Source organism: Perca fluviatilis, chromosome 5 (genome assembly GCF_010015445.1).
Source record: "Perca fluviatilis chromosome 5, GENO_Pfluv_1.0, whole genome shotgun sequence".
Lineage (NCBI taxonomy): Eukaryota > Metazoa > Chordata > Actinopteri > Perciformes > Percidae > Perca > Perca fluviatilis.
In genome coordinates, this window is record NC_053116.1 from 18,405,291 (window position 1) to 18,417,331 (window position 12,041).

The following is a 12,041-nucleotide window of genomic DNA, read 5'->3' on the forward strand; positions in this document are numbered from 1 at the left end:
TATGTTTGTGTTTTAGCTTGTGTGTTGGTATCAACTGCCCAGTTTGACAGCCAGGCCGGTTTGCCAAGAAGCCTGTAAAAACGCAAACCTAGTGCACTACATCTGTAGTACAGCCATGGAAGCAGCAAACAAACGAAGAGGATCAACCAAGATAGATTCATTCTAGCCGCCCAAAAAAATCTTTCTAAACGGTTGCATAACCAGAGACAAGGTCAAACATGGGTAAATATTGGAGATGCATTTAAACGATAGAGACAGCTTAGAGCCTCAAAGGACACCGAGTTGACTAATTTCCTCCTGAGCAGGTAAGCGTTAAGCTTCATTAATTTATATCACGGCTAACGTAGGGATAGTCATTTTCATTCATTTCAACATTCATGTGCATCGCAATACATTATATAGAGTACTCGAGTTAGGTACTCGCAAAAAAATTTAGACAGCCAGTGAAGTGATCCTGACTGTTGCTAACTCCGACATATGCCAAAAACCGCAAGTTTGACTTCCTCATAATGAAAACATGCAATTTAACTTTGGCAAAACACCCCATAGCCTGAATTGTTGGATTGGGACACGCTGTCAGTTGGGCACAAAGCACCACAAGGTCTTTTTAACGGTCGTTGTTGTTACGGTTAGTTAATAAAAGGTGACTGTCAGGCAGGTACAGAGCTCCGCGAGAGCTCAGGCTTTTATAACTGTCAACATAGCAGCATTTAGCAACTCCGCTGTGGAGTAATGTGTGGCAATGCGAGACTATCATCAAGCTAACATTGCCATTGTGTGATGTTGGGTTTAGCATTCTCAACCTGGCAACCCCCGTGAACTTCGACGCTGGGGAGGAGGGGCGGGGGGTACGACTCTTTTCAGTATTTTGAATTTGGACTGCAGTAACCATTTTAAACGCTGTCAGTATTACATATTGGGCCTTTATTTAGCAACATTTGATAAAAAACATGATCTTTCCTCAGCCTTAACCAAAGTGCTTTTGTTGCCTAAACCGAACCACAGACGGAAGTGTGGATGCAAACTCTGGTCTCTGGTGTCAAAGTCTTGAACCTTTCATCTGGATCACCTCCCTCACAACTCATAAATGTTGCTCATCATCCTTTAAAAAAAAAAATGTTGCCTCTGAACATAATCCAGACAGCGATTACGTTTTTCATCACAACTTAATTGGGAAAACAATTTAGATATACATAGAAGTATTTACTAGGAGACAGTATTGGTGTTCCCAGAACTCATATATTAACAGCGTGACTACATTGTTATTATTCTCAATAGGAATGATGGCTGAAGCTAGAAAAATAAGACTTAGGTTGTTATTTTTCTGCATTTCTCAGTTTTTTCCTCTGTCCATTGAAATTCTTCTGACTCTGTTACTTTCATCTTAATCACCTCTTTCTGGCTTCTCCCTGTTCTGCCCCTTCAACGTCACAAGGGTCAGCAGCGCTGTGCACGCTGAGTGGAGTGGGACTGGTGCTGAAGGTGTGTGCCTTTTGTGCATATGTGTATGTGTAGTAGGAGCAAGCTATCTATAGCCTGTGTATCCCTGGGGATTTGAGTCTTAAACTCCATATTCATGACACATCACTGTGGGGATTAGAAGGGCATCATCAGATAGAGGGGCTTACGTCAGTGGGCGGGCGGGCACAGACAGACACACACACACACACACACACACACACACACACACACACACACACCACACACACACACACACACACACACAGAAAGAAAACAACACAGATACACACTCTCAGCAGCAGTCTTACCCTGAAAAGCCTAGCATGTACACTTTCCAGGAAGTTCTTCACTTACTTCTGAAGGAAGTGTCTTTCTTCCATACATGCACAGCTGGTATGTTATGGCAGAGCAGCCAGGATAATTGCTTCGTATCACTAACCGGAATAGTTCAGTGTTAATTTGAGCGATGATTATTTACCTATTTGAAACTACTTTAACAGCCTCCAGCGTTCGTCTCGCATAGCCAATTCAAACACTTTGAGTTGGATGAGAACAAACCAAAATGTGTGAGGTGGAGGTGGAGTGGGTGTGCAGGAACCACGTGGAAGCTGATCTGCCGGGGAGGTGGAAAGGGAGGGGGTGTTATAGTGCAGGCAGCATGGATCTATGTTGTGATTGTTTGTTCATGGCTATGTGTGCATCCATGCGTGTGCATGTTTGTGTGTGTGTGTTCTTATCTCCTCTGGCCCACAGCAGCAGGAGCATCAGAGGAAGCACAGCCTTTCCTTCCTGTGCCTTTCACACTGTCACAACACACATGAGCCATAAAACTCTGTGGCTCTGGCTAACGTATAGAGAGAGAGAGAGAGAGAGGAGAGGGGGGGAGTGAGTGCAGAACATGTGTGTGTGATTTGTGGCATACAGCACATACCATTTAATTGACATAATCTCCTTCTTCTGTTTGGCGCAGAGTTGTTTTCTACTGGGAGGACAAACAGGGAGCATTTGAGGGCGAGATGGAGAAACAGCTGAGGTGAGTAGGGAGGGAAAATGGCCTAGCAGCAGTAGAGGGTACTGGGACAGTGGATGTTCAGTATGGGCTGGTGCCCTCCACGGGGGAGCTGAGGAAGGACACTTCTCTACCCTACATTCTGCACCTGGTGCTGGGCTCTGGCAGGCAGCCATTCTCCCGCTACACCCTGTGTTATCCATCCACTGCTCAACAGCACCTCAGCCTCCCTCGGTCGTCCCTCTCTGTCAGTCCCAGAGTTGTCAGCAGCGCTATCATTCACAGAGGCCCACTGAAAGATTTAATAATTGAGAAATGTTATGGGTGAGTAATTGTCAATTTCTGGTGTGAAATGTGTTTGTGTAAATTCCTTTTATGGAAATGATCCTCATTTTGTAGTTATATGCTGTTTATCTCTGTCTGCATGAATGACACAGCATCATTAAGGAGAACGGGTGGAAGAAGATTGAGACGGCCTTTCAAGTACCAGGTGATACAACTTGACACAAAGAAAAAAACCTCTTAACGTACAGTGAGAATGATGTTGATTTCGAATGTGTTTCAACTGTCTAGTCTCAACAGTCGAGGATGTTTACTGAAACGTTTTGAAGCAGCCTATGCACCTTTTACTCACAGTTTACTTTAGCGCAGTATAGCAGCGATAGTCCTTTCTGCTTCAGATAAAAACTCTCTCTGCTAAAGTCGAACAAAATTATTACACTTTCATAAAATACATTAATTCCTGATTAAAGAGCCGTATCATCTGCTTATAATCTTTACAAATCATTTTCTTGGGGGAAAGCCTGTTATTGGTAGATGATGTTTACATTTGCTCCATTATCAGTGGACATATCACATGCACATGACTTATCAACTCTCATGTGAATATGGCCTTCTGGAGTCTGTCAAACATCACATCCACTGATCCTTCGGCTACATTTACAAATGCTGTACTAAAGAAATAGCTGTATAACCGTTCTTAGCTTGACATTCATCAAATGAAGTGTTAAAACCTTAAAATTGTATTTTTCAGTTTTAGCTAATGTGCCATTACTTGATGTTATAACTATGTCAGCATAAGCTTGCCAAAAAAGTAACTTTTGCTCAAAACAAACGGTTTTATAATAATTCCTGTGCAACCACAAGAAGTTAAATAAGGACATATCGTGCCAGGCTTACATATAGAAGCTTTGAAAACGTATTCAATAAAAAAGCACTCTGGCCTTTCATCTTTCAGTATTGATAACTTGCTGTACCCTGAAAGATGACTTGATTCAAAAGTACGGTTAACCTTAGTATTCTAAATTTTTTTAAGTATCATATAATACTCACCTCCTGAAGGCTTGAGAGGTGGCTGTTAAAAGTTTTTAGCTTGCTCCTTGGTGCTGGATGCAATATCTTTTGATCACAAAGACCCAAAGAGACGGCGATCAAACAATGAATACATTAGTCACAAAAACTCCAAAATGCTCCTCTGCATTATTACTGTACAACTTAAGCCATTAGGTCCAACAAAAATCAAAGACTCGGTTTATTATTTTTGGGCCATTCATGTGTCGAAGTGTCAACTGCCTTACAGGACTTGTGTAACGTGAATTCTCCAAAACGGAAATAGTAATAGGCTACTGGATCATTTGAGAGCGATAGAAACACTGCCCTAATCAAGTACAATATACAACAAACTGTACGTAATTGTTTTTTGCTTTACACAACTAGTGCGATTCCCGTTTGGAGTATGTGCCTGTTCGGAACAAGCTGAATTCTTGGTTAGAACACAATCGTGTGTGTATTGTTTTAATTACAATGTGCAGAACGACTTTACGTTGCCTAATTATGTCTATTTATTTATATTTCTCATTGTTAATCACCGGCATCTGTACAGCATCAACAGGGGTCGCCATTGTTGTTTATGTGTGTGTGACGTCAAAAAGTGTAACTGGGAGTACAACGATCTGGCATGAGTTCACGGGTAGTAAGTTTACGGGTGTGACTGCCGTTCCAGGACACTTTTCACCGGGTAGGTTGTGAAAACACGAGTTACGGGTTGCTTGGAACGCGCCATAACTTATGATACTCTCCTAACACGCGGTTCAATCAAGTGCGGCTGTGGCTTATCTAGAGATTTGGCTAGTCCCCTTTTTCTCATCTAGCTGTCACACATCCAGGTAGCAATGTGGCCTGGGCGGGGGGAGCAGGGAGCCCAGCTCAGCCTGCTGGGAAAGCTGCTACAGCACGCAGAACGGTGGGAGAAATAAAACAACGCGCTGGAAAGCCCATTAGACTGGGTGTTCATCTTACGTGTGTTTGCGTATGATTAATTTCATCATTTGCTTTTAGGGTAGACAGCAATCAGTTTTGGGCCAATGATCACTTTTTGGCCGGTCAACCCGGAAGCCCACTGCAAAGACATGCCACTTTCAGTTCTGTTTAGGGATGTAGCAACTCCCCGCCCCCGCTGCTGTAATGCACATGCGGAAGACAGACACATACACAGTGATTCCTTGATTTATAGTTGGATATACCACAAATCTAAACACACAATATCTAAAACTGTGGGAAATGGGAAATAAATGTGTACACAGGTGGTGTTGTACTACACACACGTGTGCACACACACGCAAACACACTCTTTCCATAGAGTACTGAAGTGGGAACGGTGCCAAAGCAACACTTCATTTCAATTTAAAATCCGAGGCCTGACTTTGACCTTTCAACACAAAACTAGTTATAGACTCTTTCTCAGCTGCTCCTCTCTCTCTCTCTCTCTCTCTCTCTCTCTCTCTCTCTCTCTCTCTCTCTCTCTCCACACCTGTTATGCTGCTTGTCAACACACACACTCCTCATCTTCATCTAGCCTAGGATTTCAATCAGATTTTTTCTTTTTCATTTCTGCAATTGCATACATCCTCAAACCTCATCTTCTGACGACTTCCTAAGTCTTATCATGAGTAACCGTAAGTAAGTGACTTGCACAGCTCATCCTTGGTTACTTCCTGTTTCCTGTGGCCTTTGAGCAGCGCTTCCTGTCTCTGTGAGTTGTGTGGAATGTCACTTTTCATCATTACGGGACATTGACACATCTGTCACAGAAAAATGTGAGAGCGTTTCTCTCCTCTGTTAAACTGTCAACACTGATTGTGTGAAAAAGAGAAAAAAATAGAGGTAGGAGAGAAAGTGAGAAAAGTGACAAAAAGGGTGTGGGTAGAGGAATGAATTTGCAACCAATAAGGACACTTTTCATCAATATTTGCATACTTGTATACTAGAGATTTTCAAAATGAATTTCACTAATAATGCCAAAGATCCCTATAGGTATACCTTTAGGAAACATTTAGGGAAATTGTATTTATTTCAGGATGTGATGACCATCAGTAGTATCACAGAATGAGATTTTCAATAATTTCTCACTTCATCTTCCTAATGTTAAGTTTTCTGATCACCAAATGGCAGTTATGCAACGCCAGTGATGGGAAGGGAGTGTGTTGCTCTAAGCCAGAGGAAGGGCGTGTGAGTGTAAAATAACACCAAAACCTACACCAAAGGAAGAGAAGGAGATGGAGAAAAAAAAAGAGTGGGAGGAAAGTGGGAGATGGAGAGGGGGGTACCCAGGCGGGTGCTCCAAAAACCTGTCAAGGTATTTCCTTCTGAAAACACAAACTTTGTGGGACTGTAAAGAGAGAGGTGTGCCGACACACACACATACACCCACACACACAAAATTCAACATATCATGCTAAAAATACACATAAGTGGTCAACATTACAACTTTGATTTAATGCATTCTTTGATTGTGTAGGTCTCGGGCCAACTCCCGTTTTCCTGTGTCGTCCACAGCTGTATGCTAAAACACATACACACACACACACACACACACACACACACACACAACTTAATGAGGCATCCAATACCCCCACAAGCTCCAGATTTTGTTAGCTTCCTAGCCAGTGTCCAAGTCACTCGGGATCTCATGCCTGCAACACCCCCGGTCCAGATAAACTCAGTCGCGCATGTACACACACAATCACACTATTCCTTTATTTGGTCAACGTCTCCTCCCTCCTAATTCTACCATGCATTTGCCCGCATGCTCTCACATAAATATGTACACACACAACACACACACACACACACACACACACACACACAAACTTTGTCCCACTGCTCTCTTTCTACACCAGCTGTAGTTCACCCAATGTGTTTACATAGTCTGCTGAACCAAGATGAAGAGAGAGAGAAACAGAAAAAAAAAAAAAAAAAAAAAGAAAGAAAAAAAGAGAGAGAGAGAGAGAGAGAGAGTGTATTAAATGGATGGACCAGGGCTGTTTGTCTGGAGGGGCTTTCCTGTTCTCAAAGGAAATGGTAAAAGAGGGGGAAACCAGGAACAGGAACGGGGAAAGCAAGATGAAAATAAACCAGACGACAAACCAAATCGTAGGTGGATGATACTAGAAGAGAGCAAGTCACCAGTGATGGCTTGAGCAAAGAAAAGTTAATGGATGCTCATGGAAACATCTGTCCTGCTGTTCAGATGAGCCACAAAACAGCGACAATCTTCTCTTTTACACACTCCCCGCTGCAGGTTAGATCACAGATTAGACTGATGCAAACCTACGGGGTATCATAACAGTGATGTAGCATTTTGCATTTGGCCTCCTGTGGTTGTTGACTCACAGGCAAAAGCTCAGTGTGGACTGCGGTCTTCATGGGAAATGTCTCGACCTTTCCCACCATTTTACCTATATTTCTTTTTTCTGTTGCAGTGCCATGTTGTGTTGCCACTGTGGTGAGTTTGGGTGGGTCAGTAGTGTGTTGTGTGTGCCCTCTGGTCATGAATGGGGTTAACACTTTGTCTGTCCTGGCTGGCTGTCTGGACCTGTAAACAACAATGAATCTCTAAATATTGATTTAAAGCTGCTAATTACTCCTCCGTTTCCTCAGATAAAGAAACCAGTAGTGAAAAACAAGTTTTCTAACATTTTCATGACCTCTTGTTCTATCTAATTCTTTGATTTTGCCATCAGTTTTCCTCTCGTCCACTTTCATATTTTAGAGGCTGCACTCTTATGTGTATTTCTCACTGGATAATTGACAAAGATTCAAACATCTTTTAGTGTGGATATACTGTAAAGCAGTTCTGATAGGTCAGCATTTCTTTTACATTTCTAGCAGCAACGTTACACTCTTTCCAGTCTTACACCTGTACCAGAGTCCTGCGGCAGGTAAGAATGCAGCTATCTGGTCAAAAATGTATTTCACTTCAATCCTAACCCTGGTCGCCGTGAGGTTACCAGACAACCAGGTAAGCCTCCACTGAGTTACTGCATCTGCCCAAAAAAATTGTTGCCGCACATAACGTTTTAGATTTTGTAGAGATTGAACCGTAATACCGTACAAGATTTAACATGTGAGTTGGTAAGCTTTAGAGGTGCTGTTAGGCAGACTGTTTTTTAACCTGTGGACAGCCAGACTAGCTGTTTCCCCCTGTGGTTCCAGTATTTATGCTAAGCTAAGCACATCACCTGCTGTCTCTAGCTTCATATTAAACATAAAAATATGAGATTGGTATCAATCTTCTCATCTCTGAGAAAGCGTATTTCCCAAACTGTTGAGCCATGCATTTAATTTCAGCTGTGTGCAATTTAACATCTGTTCAGGTTGGTTAAGACTTCTTTGGTTGTTGGCTGAGCTCAAGTCACAATACCTTAAACTGAAAGTGAGAGTATACTAGTAGTGTAGTAGTGTGTATATATTTGAATGTGGGTCACAGGTTCTACATTAACGGTACAGGTTGGTCTCCTCTGTCTTTGCACCTCTACTCCCTGCTACGTTGAGTCTTTTTCTTTGTGGTGTTGTAGTGAGACTGAGGGTAAGAGCTGTCCATCTCTTACTCCTCCTCCTCTCTCCCCCTGTCATACAGTACGACGTCGTCCCTTCTCCAACAGCCCCTGCTACATTCTTTCATCTGTAACCCTTTTATAATATTATTTTTCCATAATATTCTACTCTCGTCCCTCCTGCTCCTTTTGCCCGTCCCTCACCCTCTCCCTTCTGTTCTCTGTATGTATAGCAGAGTGAAGGGCCTCTCAGCAGCTTGTTTGACCTGTGATAAGGATTGGGGGGAGCAAATGTTGTTGCTCAGTGGAGACAAGCACACACTGTTCAGATCCTTTTCAGAGCAATATGTGCAAATGCACAAACACACATTAAAGAGTCAGAGAAAGTCTGAGAGAGTGTGAGAGGTGGCGAGAGAGAGGGATGCGACATATAATTGTGCTCTAATGAAACATAAACAGTGCAGTCTGAGGGAGTGTGTCTGGGCAGGGGCCCTGGCTGGCCTAAAGGCTCTGCTCTCCTAGGCTCTTAATTATGACTGAGGAGGTCAGTAACGCCTCCTCTAACCCGTCACCAAATACTCTAAGTATTGTAAATATTGTGTGTGTGTTTGTGTATCTCTGTGTGTTTATGTGTGCTGTCTGCGTCAGAGAAAAGTACAGAGAACGTCGACTTTGCGGGAACCAACTGTTCTGTATGTTCTTCTGATCGGTTCCATTCCCCACTGTACAACGTCAAGCCGCACTGCAGATGCCCACCTGTCTTTTTATGCTAAGTGGTGGTCACATTCAGTTGAAGCACGGTCTCTTTATTAACCTTGTACTTTTCCTTCTCTTCAGTCCTGGTAAGAAAAGAGCAGCTGTCACATACCTCTGTTTCAGGGGTCACACTTGCCATCGAGGAATGACTGTCCTCTTTTTTTCTAGCTGGTTTTCTATGTGTCTCGCTCTCTTGGGACCCCTCACCGCCAGACAAGACCTAAAGAAAATGTAAAAATATGCAATTCAAATAACTGATAACTCTCAGAAAGGGAAACAACTTAGAAATGCATGTTCCAGTTTGTTCTGTAAGCTTGTTGCGTCGTCGTTTATTTGAATTACAGTAGGTGTGTGTCCATACAACGTACATGTGTGGGAATGTGACTTGCGGCCAAGCAAGGTTTAACTAACAGAAGGGTATTCCCAGCCAAACAGTCTGGCCACAAAACCCAGACTAACTAACCTCAGTGTCTGGGTGGCTGGTCTGAACCTTGCTGTCAAAGTCCTAATCAGCCAGCACATTACACACTATTATGGTTACAGCCAGGGAGGGGGAGGGTGAGGGAGAGAGCAAGAGAAAGATCAAGAAAGAAAGAAAGAAAGAAAGAAAGAAAGAAAGAAAGAAAGAAAGAAAGAAAGAAAGAAAGAAAGAAAGAAAGAAAGAAAAAGATAATTCAGTTTGTGCAACTGTTGCACAGTTGATAGTTTCATTCATTTTTTTCTTGGCATGTTGTATGTCATGTCATGTGAGACAGAGATGAAGAAAAAGCCCATTATTTAACACCTGTTAACTTTTGTGTCTTCACTTTCTCACACTCCTTTTTTCTCCTCTGTTTCTGTTGTTTCCTTTCCCTGCGAAAAGACAGGTGAGACTAGAAGCACTAGCCAGGAGGCCCTGACCCTTGACCTCTCATCTCCGACCTTGGATCATCAGCTGGGCTGCTCCGGGTGGCCAAATGAGCTGACCTGACCTCAACCGTATCAGTGACCCCGGGTCACTGCCAGTTGTTATTTGACTGCAACAGTACACAACAAGCCCGGGAAAGAGACAGAGAAGACGACCAATGGAAGACATACCCAAGTATAAGTGACTTAAGTAAAAGTACCAATTCATTAATGTAGAAATACTCCATTAGATAAGTACAAATCCTGAGTGCAAAATCCTACTTAAAGAGGCTATGATCGATAAATGGTTTAGAACAATCAAAAATGTGAAATGGGTTGTTCATAATGGTGAACCTCTTGAGTATTATCACCTACAGTAAATCTGTTTAAGGAGCTTTATAGTGAGTTTCAGCGCATTGTTTTTCTGCCCACCCTCAACTTTACTGTTTAGGTTCACTTTCACCGCTCTCATATTGCCACTTTCAGGGGAGGCAACTGTTTTATCTGATAAAGCTCTAAGAAACATACTGTACATTACCTGACCAGCATTAAACGGCAGACTGACACAGTTACAGTAGCAGTAGGTGAACATATTGGAGCATTTAGCAGCTAAAGCTAGTATTAACTACTATACTACTGTATAAAAAACAAAACAAAAATTTAGTCCAGTAGTTCCAAACTGAGGGCCCCCTTCTTAGGGTTACACAATACATCTGGGGAGAGGTAAACAGGTATTTAAATGAAACCATCAGAGAAGTTTAGAATGGAAAATATCAATTTGCTTGCTCTAACAACTCCTATACATCGGAAATGTGACAAGTGACCCAACTAGACACAGCTTTTTTGTAGAGTCACAAGTCACTAAGGTTGGAAGCTGCTGGTTTAATATATAAACTACAGAGGTCAAATACATGTAGTGGAGCGAAAAGTAAGATATTTCCCTCCAGAATATGGAGTAGAAGTATAAAGTAGCATAAAATGAAAATAATAAAATCAAGTATAAGAACCTCAACAATGTACTTTAACTACAGGACGTGAGTAAATTAACTTGATATGTTACTTTCCACTACTGTGAAGAGGAGAGCTAAACAAGCTTCCACAACACACCAGCTGAAAAAGTGTGCAAAATGCCTCCTCTACATTTGTAATTGCATGTTTTCTCCCCACATACCTGTAATTACGCAATGCCTACCACTCATCTCTCTCTCTGAGGCAATGCTCACGCTAACCATAATGAAGCATAGCTCTAATGATTTACTACTGCATAGTATTAACACGTGCAGTAACAGCTACAGGCATTACCAGTGTCAGTGAAATGATATCTTTATCAAGCCAACTCAAATTATATGGGATTAAGAAAAGCATATATTCGACGAACTGCATTTTAGGCAAGACTTTTGTCTTCCACTTAAATGTTTATAGAGCTCAACATTTTTCAATATTTGAAGAGATCAACAGTATTAGGCAACAGTGTTATGCCAGCACAGGTATAACTGCAAAGGCCTACTGTAAGTTCTCTTTGAGCTTTGCATCAGGCCGACAAATATGAAATGGAAAAGTGTTTGTCCTTTGATTTATTTACATTTGTCCTGACTGACTGACTGCATGTGCCTCCCAAGGACAGAACTTACAGGAGAGAAACTGTGCGTATGTGGATTCATTTGCATAAGTAGGCCATTGGTTCCTAATGGAGGCGTTTTGTTCAGGCGTTAACAAGGTGTCTCGCTGGGGCTCTCGTTCATTCTCTCGTTCCTTCCTGTCGTCCGCTGACTCTGACGTCCAGGCAATCAGCGCTGCATTTGGGCTCTCTCTTTGTGTGATTTACGACCTCCCAGATTCATTTAAAAGCCATTGTTCTCCTCTGACGGATACCACGGCCCCCTCTGCTTCCACACTCTCGCTTGTGGACCAACCCCACACACACACACACACACACACACACATTTTACACAGTCACCGCTTACTTTATCTCTCACTCACTCACCCACTTGCTCAATCACTCAACACACACACACACACACACACACACACACACACACACACACACACACACACACACAGTGCCCATCTATCATGGAGCGATACAGGAGGAGATT

At 42.5% G+C, this 12,041-nt stretch overlaps 1 long non-coding RNA gene across 1 annotated transcript; it reads left to right on the top strand.

Annotated features, from left to right (window-relative positions):
* The first annotated feature begins 1,728 nt into the window (after positions 1 to 1,728).
* On the top strand, positions 1,729 to 10,342 carry LOC120559505. Its single transcript, XR_005639301.1, has 4 exons — positions 1,729 to 1,854; positions 2,432 to 2,794; positions 2,908 to 2,960; positions 9,923 to 10,342. It is a non-coding gene; the product is annotated as an uncharacterized LOC120559505 (long non-coding RNA).
* The last annotated feature ends 1,699 nt before the right edge of the window (positions 10,343 to 12,041 follow it).